This window comes from Primulina tabacum, chromosome 4 (assembly GCF_025594145.1).
Source record: "Primulina tabacum isolate GXHZ01 chromosome 4, ASM2559414v2, whole genome shotgun sequence".
Classification (NCBI taxonomy): Eukaryota; Viridiplantae; Streptophyta; class Magnoliopsida; order Lamiales; family Gesneriaceae; genus Primulina; species Primulina tabacum.
Window position 1 is genome coordinate 44,757,024 of NC_134553.1, and position 11,973 is coordinate 44,768,996.

The window sequence follows — 11,973 nt, forward strand, 5'->3', positions numbered from 1 at the left end:
AAGTTCCATTTAATAAATACTTGATTTTGGGCTATCCAGTAACAAGTATTTATATAATAATTTTTTAAAAAAAATTTAGACCCCAAAAAAAAGATGGACCTGAGTCATTGGACTCATTTGACTCTTAATAAACACGGCCCTGGATAGGGCAATGCTGGCGCACAACATTGGTGGAGGTGGCTCGACCATACGTCTCCCTTCCCAAGGATGGTGGTCGGGTTATGTGAGATTTTGAGAGACAGTGTCAATAGAATCTTCGTGTAGATTTCAGTTGTGTTGTATTAATTATGTGTTATTAGCTTTTAACATGTATTTAATAAACATAGTCTTTCCGTCTAACCAAGATTATCTTTTAATCGTGATTTTATATTTTCATTATTTAAAAATCTCGTGATGTATTTTTCATTCTTGAAAATGCATGGTATAATTAAATAATTATCAACTCTTGATAATATATAATATAGTATAATTAAATAACAATTATTTAATTACTTAATTAATTAATTTAACTCATTATAACTACGCTCGACGATCATACAATGTCAATGTATCCATGGTACAAATCTTATTCATATAATGAAAAGTGAAAATTTCGAAGGTAAAATTTTTCTAGTTTTCCATTTTTCGCAGCGGCATGTTTTGTGAAATGATTTACTAAAGCATACAGTTCTACACTTCGCACTTAATTAGCAATTAAGCGAACTTTCATAACTTCTAATATTGAAATCAACCTATAAACATATATATAATCAATACATATGATTTTCTTCAAACTACAATCGTCAAATTCAAGCTTTTGAATTCGATTATCTCAACGAGAACATATAATCCAATACTTGTATAACCTCAGTAGTTCAGGGATACAGTTAACTATTACTTCACAACATCATGTGATTCAAGAAAACATTAGTTCTTATTCGAGCTTACTCTAATTAGCATCATTCTTTTCATCAACCATTTGATCAAGAAACGTCATAACTCAAGTTTGATTGAACCCATCAGATTATGGTAAAAGTGTATAGTACCATCGTCTTATGATCTCTTAGGTATCAATGATAGTAACTACAAAACCAGAAAGTTATGGTTAGCATACAGTACGGTCCCTTTATCTCGTATATCTCGACCAAATATGTAACCATTGGTACATCGAGAGTTACAAATGAATTCGATAACGCTGTGATGTATCTTTGAGCAATAACAGTGACATGAGATATGCAACTGAGGAAACAACTTCCCATAATGCATATGTTTTACTCTGACCAGAGATTTCCAACACTATTAATTCATCAGATCATATAAGATTTCCAAATTTGTGGATGAGTTGTGAATCCCCGACTACAATGCATTGACCCTACGTATTTCGAAACTAAATCAAACCTCATCACATGATGATCCTCAATGGAGTCGGTAAACGGATTAAAGTGCATGCTAGTACGCAAAGCCTCTATGTTGTCTCGGGTCTAAAGATTAATGGTGTACTGTACTCGATAAGTGATAGCCACCTGGAAAATCCAAGGGAGAGTTGTTCAGTGCCTCAAAAAAATGAGCACCATCTATATGAATGGATATCTCCATGTATTGCAATATTTGCTACTCGCAATTATACGGTGTCAAGTTTTAGTACTCGGTGGAGAACATATATCGATCTCACAGGATCTCACAGGGAGTGCAATTTAATTATAAATTAATTACCACAATTAATAATCAGACTTTATTTAGAAAATTTAGTAGAATGTTCTTTATTAATTATGAAATAAAATTAATGAAAGCGCGCAAACGATTTAAAATCAGCGAGAATAAGAATCTAGATGTACGATTTCACTTGGTCTTCACTATATTAAATTATCATTGACATCTATATTTATAATTTCAACCCGTTTACTACACAAGAATTCTCAACTATTCATACTCCATTTTGCAAGTGTTGCGTATGAATCAATTATCTAAAGTCGATTCCAATATCCCTATAAAAAAAATCAAACAATAAATAATTTCAATAACGCAAGAATTTTTTTAATGGATTCATTGGAGTTATAGGCCTTCCGAACTCTATAAACAACAACAATATATTTTCCTATGGTTCTATTCGAATCCCCTATCTCGAATGATAGATCTAGAATAAATATGACATTCCAATTATTGATCAAGTAATTGAAAGTAATAAAATCCGGAAAATATAAATAAAAAAAGAAGAAATGTTGTTCACTCATCATGTGGTTTCTCAATACGATGAAGTGTTCCATTAGTTAGAGCAACTGCAGTATTCTCCTTCATTATTTTCATTGGTCTATCAGTTATGATGTACCACATATCATCATCTTGTACAGCTAGATGAGCCTGCATTCTAATCTTTTAGTCATCAAATTCTTATCTGAAAAACATTATGATTTTATTGAAAGAAGTCACGATTATCATATGTATGTGTATAGAAGTATTCAAGAACAATATTTAACCGCTTTGATACATCCTGTTAGGATCGGTTAATGCATGTAAAGTGTTTAGAATGAGAGGTTGAATAAACACTTGAGCTTTTTAATATATTTTTCGAATGTGAATCAACTCTTTGAGAATTGATTCTGAAATCTTGTATGTCAATATCGATTAGTTAACCGAGATAGTGTGGAAATAAATTGAAGGATATATTTGAATATTCTGGTTTGGGTACTGTGATAACTGAATGAACAAAAGAATCAGACATGAGGATTTTTATGGATGTTCAGATACTTCAAATGCTCATACGCCACTTCTTCAATATCAATGATATGTATTCACTAAAAAACTTTGATTAATCACAATAAAATGTAATAATCTATTTCAGTTTGGACTTAAACGCTGTCAAATTGAAAATTCTTAGTTTTTACTTACAGAATTTATCAGTTGAAAACTGAATAGCTCAAATGAATATCATGACTACTGCGAATAACTTAGTGTGGTGTGAGCTTGAGATTGCGATTTGTAAACTGAGTATGAGTTTGAAAATAAATCGCAACTGATTGGTTGTTCGTAATTGTTTTTCGTGAGAATGTTAACACTTCACAACCGAACTCCTCAGCTATATATGCTCTTCGATTCCAACAGTCACATTGAATCTATTTAATGATTAATATCCGTTGAATCGTCTTTTAGTTCATGTATACAACTTTTTCTGACAAAGGTACGATGTGTCAGACTATTATGCTTCGTCTATTCTTCTTTGGTACGGAGTGTCAGTTTGTCTGCTGAGATTCAAACTGTAACTGATGACGTGATCAACTGATCATGAGTCAAACTGTTCGAATGATCAGTCAGCTGGTCTAACTAATGTCCTTTCAGTTTGAATGCTCTTATAGCTTCAGTTCTAGTTTTCTGTTATGCTATACCAATTTACATTCAGTTATGCTCTTCAGTTCTGGTATAATTCAGTTTGTTAATCTTCGATTAATCAGTTTGAGACTTATTAATAATTTTTAGAACTTTATTTACTTCAGTTCTACTTGGTCTTATTTCAGTCCGATAAATCTCATTCATTTATGAGATCGGTTACTGATCAGTTTGTCATACTATGAAACTTATAATTTCCAACAACGCTTTTCTGATAGTTCGTACACTGTTACGATCAGTCTTGACTCGTACACTATTGTGATCAGTTTGTTCAGACTGTTTGATGTGGACATCAGTTTAGAGTTCTGTCATAGACTGATTTTGATGTTTGATAAACTTAAATCCTTTAGACTTATTATTCAGTTTTAGAGCGATATCAATTTTGTTTAACTGTATCCGCTGTATCAATTTCTCTTAAGTCAGTTTTCCCATAGTATTATTTGTTAACCACCAAAATATACCAAATTCTTGATCCAACTGTGGATATCCAAATCGACGTCAATTCAAAGCTCCTTTTCGAGGTGTACATTATCATCTGCAAGAATTTACAAGCCAAAGTCGTCACCCCGGAGATGCTAAAGAGATGTTCAATTTTCGTCATGCTTCTTTGCGAAATGTTATTGAGCGGACATTTGATAGATTTACATCACGGTTCAAAATATTCAAGATGAATCCTCCATTTCCATATATTACCTAAACAGAGCTTGTATTGGCTTGTGCTAGATTACACAATTTTCTTCGAAAGAAGTATTTATGTGATGAATTTCCAATTGAACCAGATAATGAAGCTCAACTATCTTCATCGGCATAAGTTTATGAAGATGACAACTTTGATAACTTATTTGATACTCAAGAACAACAACGAGCAAATGCTAATACATGGAGGGATATCATAGCCAATGGAATGTGGAGCGATGTTGATCAAATTGTCAATAATGGTTAAATTTTTTTATAAAAGACTACTCATTATTTTTAGTGTTCATTTAATAAAATTTTATTATGAACTTATAAAAATATCGTTCATTAATATGTTGAATTGACATAAAAAAATTGAAATTTTGATTTCAATATATTGAATAGTTTTTTCGTTTTTTACAAAGTAAATTGATTTAATTTTATGTAAGTAAAATTCAAGTATATTAATAAATAAAAAATAATTTAAAATTGAAGAGGTTATCTATGTCCAATAACTATTTCAAATAAATTAATAAAAATTAAATCACAATTATATATTACAAAATTCACATAATTTTATGAAAAAGTTTACAAAAATCTTGAAAAAAAATCTATAAGAGTCAATGAAATTTGTTTTACAATTCTATGAGATCTATAACAGTCAATACAAAGCAATCAACTTCACAAAAGTCCATCATTTTTAAAAAATCTTTATAAGTATAAAAAAAATCAATTAAAAGAAGGGTGAAATAATTTTTTTTTTTTAAAAATTAAAATAGAAAACTGTCCAAAACTTATAAATAAATGAGAATAAAATCGAGGATCAAGTTTTATCCCACTTCGAGACTGGAGAATTGATTGAAACTGATCCAAAAATGTTTCTGGGCAAAATCGAGATGCAAAGGAGCGAATGAATATCGAAATATATCAGGCAATTATTTTTCTCTCGCAAAATATGGCGAAACGGAGGAGAGTGTGGAATGTGTGCTATTTCATCCCCGTCTTCTTCAGTTTATTCGATTATAACTCTACAGGCATTGCTTGAATCCATTCAGGTACGCACATATAAAGTTTTTCTCCTTTAAATTCCATTTTTTCAAAACTTCTAAAAAAATCAAAATCTAAACCATGTTTAGTTTTCATTTTGAGATTTCAAGATTTTAAATCCCACTTAACTTTTTGCCTTTCACCATTCACCTCACAAATTTATTTTTATCCGACGATTGAACACATGGTTTCCAAGTTCGGGTTTGCTGCCTTAAAATCTCTCATGTGTTGGCAATCACTTCTATTTAGGAATGACAATGAATCGAGTTTGGGTATGATTTTCATATCTTATGTTTCTATCTCCATTTTTTATATTCATCTTCCTCTTCATCCCCATCGGATATTCAATTTTGTCTACATCATCATATCTGCCGGAAGATTGAATATTCATATTCTACTCAAATATTATATTATCACATATAATTGCATATTATCAAATTTAAGCAATTTCGAGTAAGTTATGAATGTTTATTTAGAATAATAAGAAAAAAAATAAATATAATTAAAATTAGTAAATTAAACATTATAAAAGAAATAACAAAATATTTAAAATAATTTATCATAATGTCATTATCCTACAAAAATAACATCAATTATATCTAATAATTTTCTTCATTCCATCCAACTGATATCATTCAACAAAAATATATTATAATTAACACTATAGCCCAAAAAAAAAAAAACACACACACACACACACATATATATATATATATTAATTTAATCGTGTGTTCGGGTCTGGTGTGAGTATGATTTTTTAAAACCCATTTTTATCTAATATCCGATATTCGATTACTCATTTATTTAATATTGTAAAAAATATCCTCCATAAATTCCAACATTCGAATAGGGTATCGAGTTTTCCGAGGAAATCACACCCCTACTTGTATTCATTATCACCTGATTAGTCTCAAATATTACTGTTTTATTTCCTTTCACTCGCAGTTTCTTCGTAAGTGGAAATTCGAAATGCTCACAGTACTTCATTATATATCGCGTTGTTCCATTATTTCTTATCCTTTGGTGCTTCATTTATTTTTTGGCTGCATATTCTTTTTTATTTGTTTTATATATATTAGTGGAAGGGAAGATTCATATTACGAAAAAACTTTGATTAGTTACAATAAAAATGTAATAATCCATTTCAATTTGGACTTAAACACTGCAAAATTGAGATTCTTAGTTTTTACTTACAAAATTTATCAGTTGAAAACTGAATAGCTCAAATGAGTATCATGATTGCTAGGAATAACTTAGTGTGGTGTGAGCTTGAGATTGCGATTTGTAAACTGAGTATGAGTTTGAAAATAAATCGCAATTGATGAATGCTTCTCTTAAGCTGATATGACTTTGAAGCGTGCCCTTTTCTTTTGTCTCTTGAGTTGTGTGTTTTTGAGTCTTCACTGATCTTCTCTTTATATAGGCGGGAAAATTGATCGTACAATGAGACTCATTCATTGTATATGTTGCATCTTGAATTCGTTTCTTGGACTTTGTGTCTCGACTTGTCGACTGCCCTTCCGAAACGTTTTGTCTTTAATGCACTGATGCAACGTCCATTATTGTCCTTTGACTGGATAATGGCTTTGTACCTTCACGTACAGCTGGATTCCATTTGAAAGAGTTTGTCTTCATCCATAACTGAAAGATTCTAACTGATACTTTGAACTGGTCAGTTGAACTGATCTTTCAGTTGGGCTGGTGAAATCAGTTGACTCGTCAGTTGAACTGATTTCACACTCGTTCAGTTGGACTGATCAATTGGGTTTCTTCATCAGTTGAACACTCATTCGGCTGGCCAGGCTTCTGAGGTTTTCCTGCTGAATCACCTATCAATAAAATTAAAGATAATTTTGTTATGGAAGAATGTAAAAAAAGATATAAACACATTAGGAAACAGAACTCAAAACTAAAATGAAAACTGAGCGGGTTTTATTTTTTGTCATTTTTAGTGAATAAAATTCTATTTTAGCTATTTAATAAAAATAATAGATATGAACTATTATACATATTTCTTCATATAACTAACATTTCTCGTAATATCCTCACAAGTTTTTCATTAAGAATGTGTCGTGTACTGTGTAGTATTAATATTTTTTTAAAAAATATATTGCAGTTCGTTAAAACACAACTTAATAATACATTATTTATCAAAAAATAATAATAAATTTTAAATTGGTTGGTGCAAAAAGATAAAGATGATAAATTTATGGTTGCTTTTATCTCTAATATTTTGTTTTTCAAAAGGAAAAGCAAAAGCAAATATAGCAGTACAACTAATTCTTTTGTGGCAAAAATTTGTGTGAGACGATCTTATGGGTCGTATTTTGTGAGACAGATATCTTATTTGGGTCATCAATGAAAAATTATTACTTTTTATGATAAGAGTATTAATTTTTATCGTAAATATCGGTAGGGTTGACCTGTCTCACAGATAAAGATTCGTGAGACCATCTTACCAGAGACCTACTCTTCTTTTGTCAAGACAATCTACACGGAGACGTTTTGTCATGCCATTGTTTTATCAATGTATGTTATGCAAACTGCCATTTTCTATTACCAGATTTATTCAACTAATACACTTTACCAAATAAATATAATATTCACAAATATCACCATCAATAAAATACTTTTTCCTGTTTCTTTTTATAAAAAGGAAAAAAAAAAGTTGATCACTTTCTTGGGGAGTGGGAAAAGCTGTCTCCATTAAGCTTGCAAAGGTGTCATTTTATAAAAAGTACATTTTAGACATAATAATTTATTCAATTTTAAAAAAATAATTAAACGTCAATTTCTTATGTTCAAAATATTAAAATTTGGCTAAATTTGTATTAAAGTGGCTGATTGTATTGCAACATAATTGATAAATTTTGAAAGTGTGTATATATTCATTCAAAATTATATACAAATGATTTAATAATTTTATTTATGTTATACCTTTTTAATTAAATAAAAATAATTAACAATATGTTTAAAATTGTTGAAATTCATATTGATAAAGTGAAACAAATTACACATGAACAGATTGTTTTTTTTTTTTTTTTGGGACATTTAAACATTTAACATTGGTCAATTTTCGATTGTTTTGGGGTTAATTCATTATCTCATACGTCTCAATTTCTCTCCGATATGTCGCTTTTTCACCGCTATGACGGCGTCGGGAGCGCACAACGGCATTATTCGACCACTGTATGTGTATTCTCGATTCTTAAGTTTGATTGCAGATATTGACGAAAACTTCCAGCTATTTCAATAGATTGAATTTCACGAAATAAACGATGGATTTGACGACAATGATGATATTATGATAAATGTGAATAGTGTTGGGACATCGTATTCTCGCACCCAAGACGCAGCGGAAGTTTAAAAATTTTGTTCTTGGGCGTCGTGTGTTCAAAACATTCATAGGGTGATTGATTAATTATACCTTCGCGTTCTAGATGCTGGACTCCAAACTATTCCGGTGTTTAGGCGGATATAGCTCTTCTTGTAAATCCCTACGAACGGCTCTTCTTCTTTGATCGCCCAATTAGATCTACGATCGAAAACTGTTTTCCTCGCTTGGATTGCACTAGAAATCACAAGCGATTTGTGCGTTGAGATTGTATTCTCCAAATTTCCAAAATTCGGAGTTAGTGCGGCGCGGCGTGGATGAAAGCACTTGACCAAAAATTTTCTCAATTTTTCTTCAAGGTAGCCGTGAACCTATCGGAGGAAATTGGAGAATATTTTTGAATAAATCTTATTTATTCTCAATCCATAATTAGCCAAACAATAATTGATTCTCAATCAATAATTTAAGCAAATCCAATTTGCTTAATTTGGGCAAAAATTTCTTCCAATTCTCAAGATGATGGCCGTGACTTTATATTGGAGAGGATTTGTGGTGATTTTGTGTGCAATTTTTCATCTCCCAACAATGAGCCCTAATGTTGTATTTATAGAAGGATACTCCTAATCTAATTAGGAGTCCTTTTCCAACAAGGACTCTAATAATTTCATTATATTTAAACTCACATATATTTAATATATAATGTATTTATTAATCTTTAATAATACATAATATAATAATATCATATACACATATTTTATATCATCATATAAAATATATACATGTATATGTTTATTAAATTAAATAACCATTATTTAATTTAAAAACTAACTCCTTGGTCAATTTAATTCTAGACTCTTCTAGAATATTTATGGGAATTTGTGTATGTTAGTAGCACCACTACTAGCACAATCATTTAATTAGTAAATTCTAAATTCACAAAAAAAAATGATTCCGAACTCATTATAACCCCGATCGACGATCCGAGGGCGCCGATGTATCAATGATACAAATCTTGTTCATATAATGAAAATTGAAAATTTCGAAGATCAAAATTTTCATTTACCAAATTTAGAACTTACCATATATGGCAGTTACCATATTTGGCAGCTGCCAGTTTTAGTGAACTCCTTCACAAAACAGGCAGTTCCACTTTCCTTCCTTATTTAGCAATCATGCTAACTTCCACTTCTTCCATCCTATAGAATCAGCTCATAAACTCCTTTATAAGCTTCTCGTTTGATCTCCATCAAACTATAGTCGCCAAATTCCAACTCCTTGAAATTTGACTATCTCAACGGGAACACAGAATCCGATACTTGTGTGACCCTCAATGGTTCATGGATATAGCTAGCCGTGGGTTCACATCTCCATGTGATTCATAATAACATTTATTCTTATTCGAGTTTACCCTAGTTAACCCCATTCTTTTCATCAACTCTTTGATCAAGAATGTCAGAACTCATTTCTGATTGCACCCATCGGATCATGGTAAGAGCGTCTAGTTGCATCGCCCCATGATCCCCTAGGTATCACTGATAGTGCCTGCAAGAACCTTTAGTCATGGTTAGCGTACAGTACGGTCTCTTCAACACATATATCCCGATCGAATCTGCAACCATTGGTATATCGAGAGTTGCATATGAATTCGATAATGATGTGATTTATCTTTGAGTATTAATAGTCGCATGGCATGTGCAACTAGGAAAACACCTTTTCCTAAAGCATATTTCTTGCTCTGGCCAGAGACTCCTTGCACTATTAACTCATCAGATCACATAGGATATCTTCACCCGTAGGCGAACGGTGAATCCCCGACTACAATGCATTTGCTCCTACGTATTTCGAAACTACACCCAACCTCGCCACCTGATGACCCTCGATGGAGTCGGTAAACGGATCAAAGTGCATGCTAGTACGTATAGCCCCTACATTGCCCCGGGTCAAAGGACTAATGATGTACAACCATAACTGCGAACTATTCTACTCGATAAGTGGGAACCACTTGGATAGTCCGAGGGAGGGTTGTTCAGTGCATCATCATATGATCACCCATCTGTGTGAATGGACATCTCCATGCCCTTGCCAATGAAACATGGCGTTTACATCACAGATGCTAGTCTCGAGCTCGAGCGACCTTTATCCTTGTTTTAGGCGGCTGATTCGACTAGGAACCTGTTTAGAATATACGGTACACTTCCTAATGAGTTTCATGATCTTAGTTGAGTCGCAGACCTCATGGTACCTATTGTATATTCAAGGACTTTATCTATGCAGCTTGCATGGGTATACAGATAAAGTATAATGCCATAATCGAATAAAATCGTAAAATAATATTAAAATAAAGATTGTTTTATATTAGAGTCAATAAAGCCCAAGCCACAAGTTGGCTTGCCGGGCACCTACTCTAACAAATAGGTGAGGACAAATTTGGCCCGTGAAAATCTTCGAGACATAATCGAGAATCGGTTGAAACTAGAGGGATATTTATCTGAATCAATATTTTTATTGTTGGAGAAGGTGATTGTTACTATTATGTTCAAATAAAAAATCTCACATCAAATTTAAGACTTTGATGTCAAATGACAAATCCCAGTCAATTTTCAATTGTAAAAATTTACATCTATTTAACTAAAAACATGTTGTCCATCTTTAGGACGATGCCTGTTTTAATAAGAGTATGTCTCTTGTGAAACAATATCACATATTTTTATTCGTAAGACGGGTCAACCATGTCCATATTATAATAAAAAGTAATACTCTTTTACGGTTAACCCACGTATAACATTCATATGATAACACTACAAGAAAATGATTTTCCGCAGCACGTCATCAACAGCGTGCATTAAAAGCACGCTGCGAATATTACGTTTAACGGCGTGCACCCATATGTGCGCTGTTAATATTGTTGCACATGACAAAAATAACGGCGTGCATTAAAAGCACGCTGCGGATAGTAATATCTGCAGCTTGCATTTATGTGTGCTGTTAATAAATTATATAAACGACAGCGTGCAGTTATATGTGAGCTGTTAATAACATATGCAATTTTCGCAGAGCACAATAAAGGCACGCCGTTAATAGTATTATTAACAGTGTGCATGTTTATGTGCGCTGTCAAAAGTAAATCATTTTTTTAAAAAAATCGTGTCTAGACATCAACGGCGTACATTAATCGCATGCCGTCAATATTATTATTCACGGCATGCATATTAGCACCATGCGAAAAATGGGCGCAATTTTTAAATTAACGACTGTTTTAGATAAATCGTCGCTAATTGAAAAGTCGCGACAGTTTAAACCAAATGTCGCTATATTTAGCGACGGTTTAAAAGAAATCTTCGCTGATGTTAAATCGACGACGGTTTAATAAAACTAACCAATCGTCGCTAATAGCCTGTTAACTTTTGTCGCTCATTTTCAAGCAGCGACGGTTCAAGAAAAAACCGTCGCTAATAGCGACAGTTTAATTAAAAACCATCACTAATAGTCGCAAATTGACTATAAATATCCGATTTTTGTTCAATTTTCCTCCACACCACTTCACAACACTTAAATTT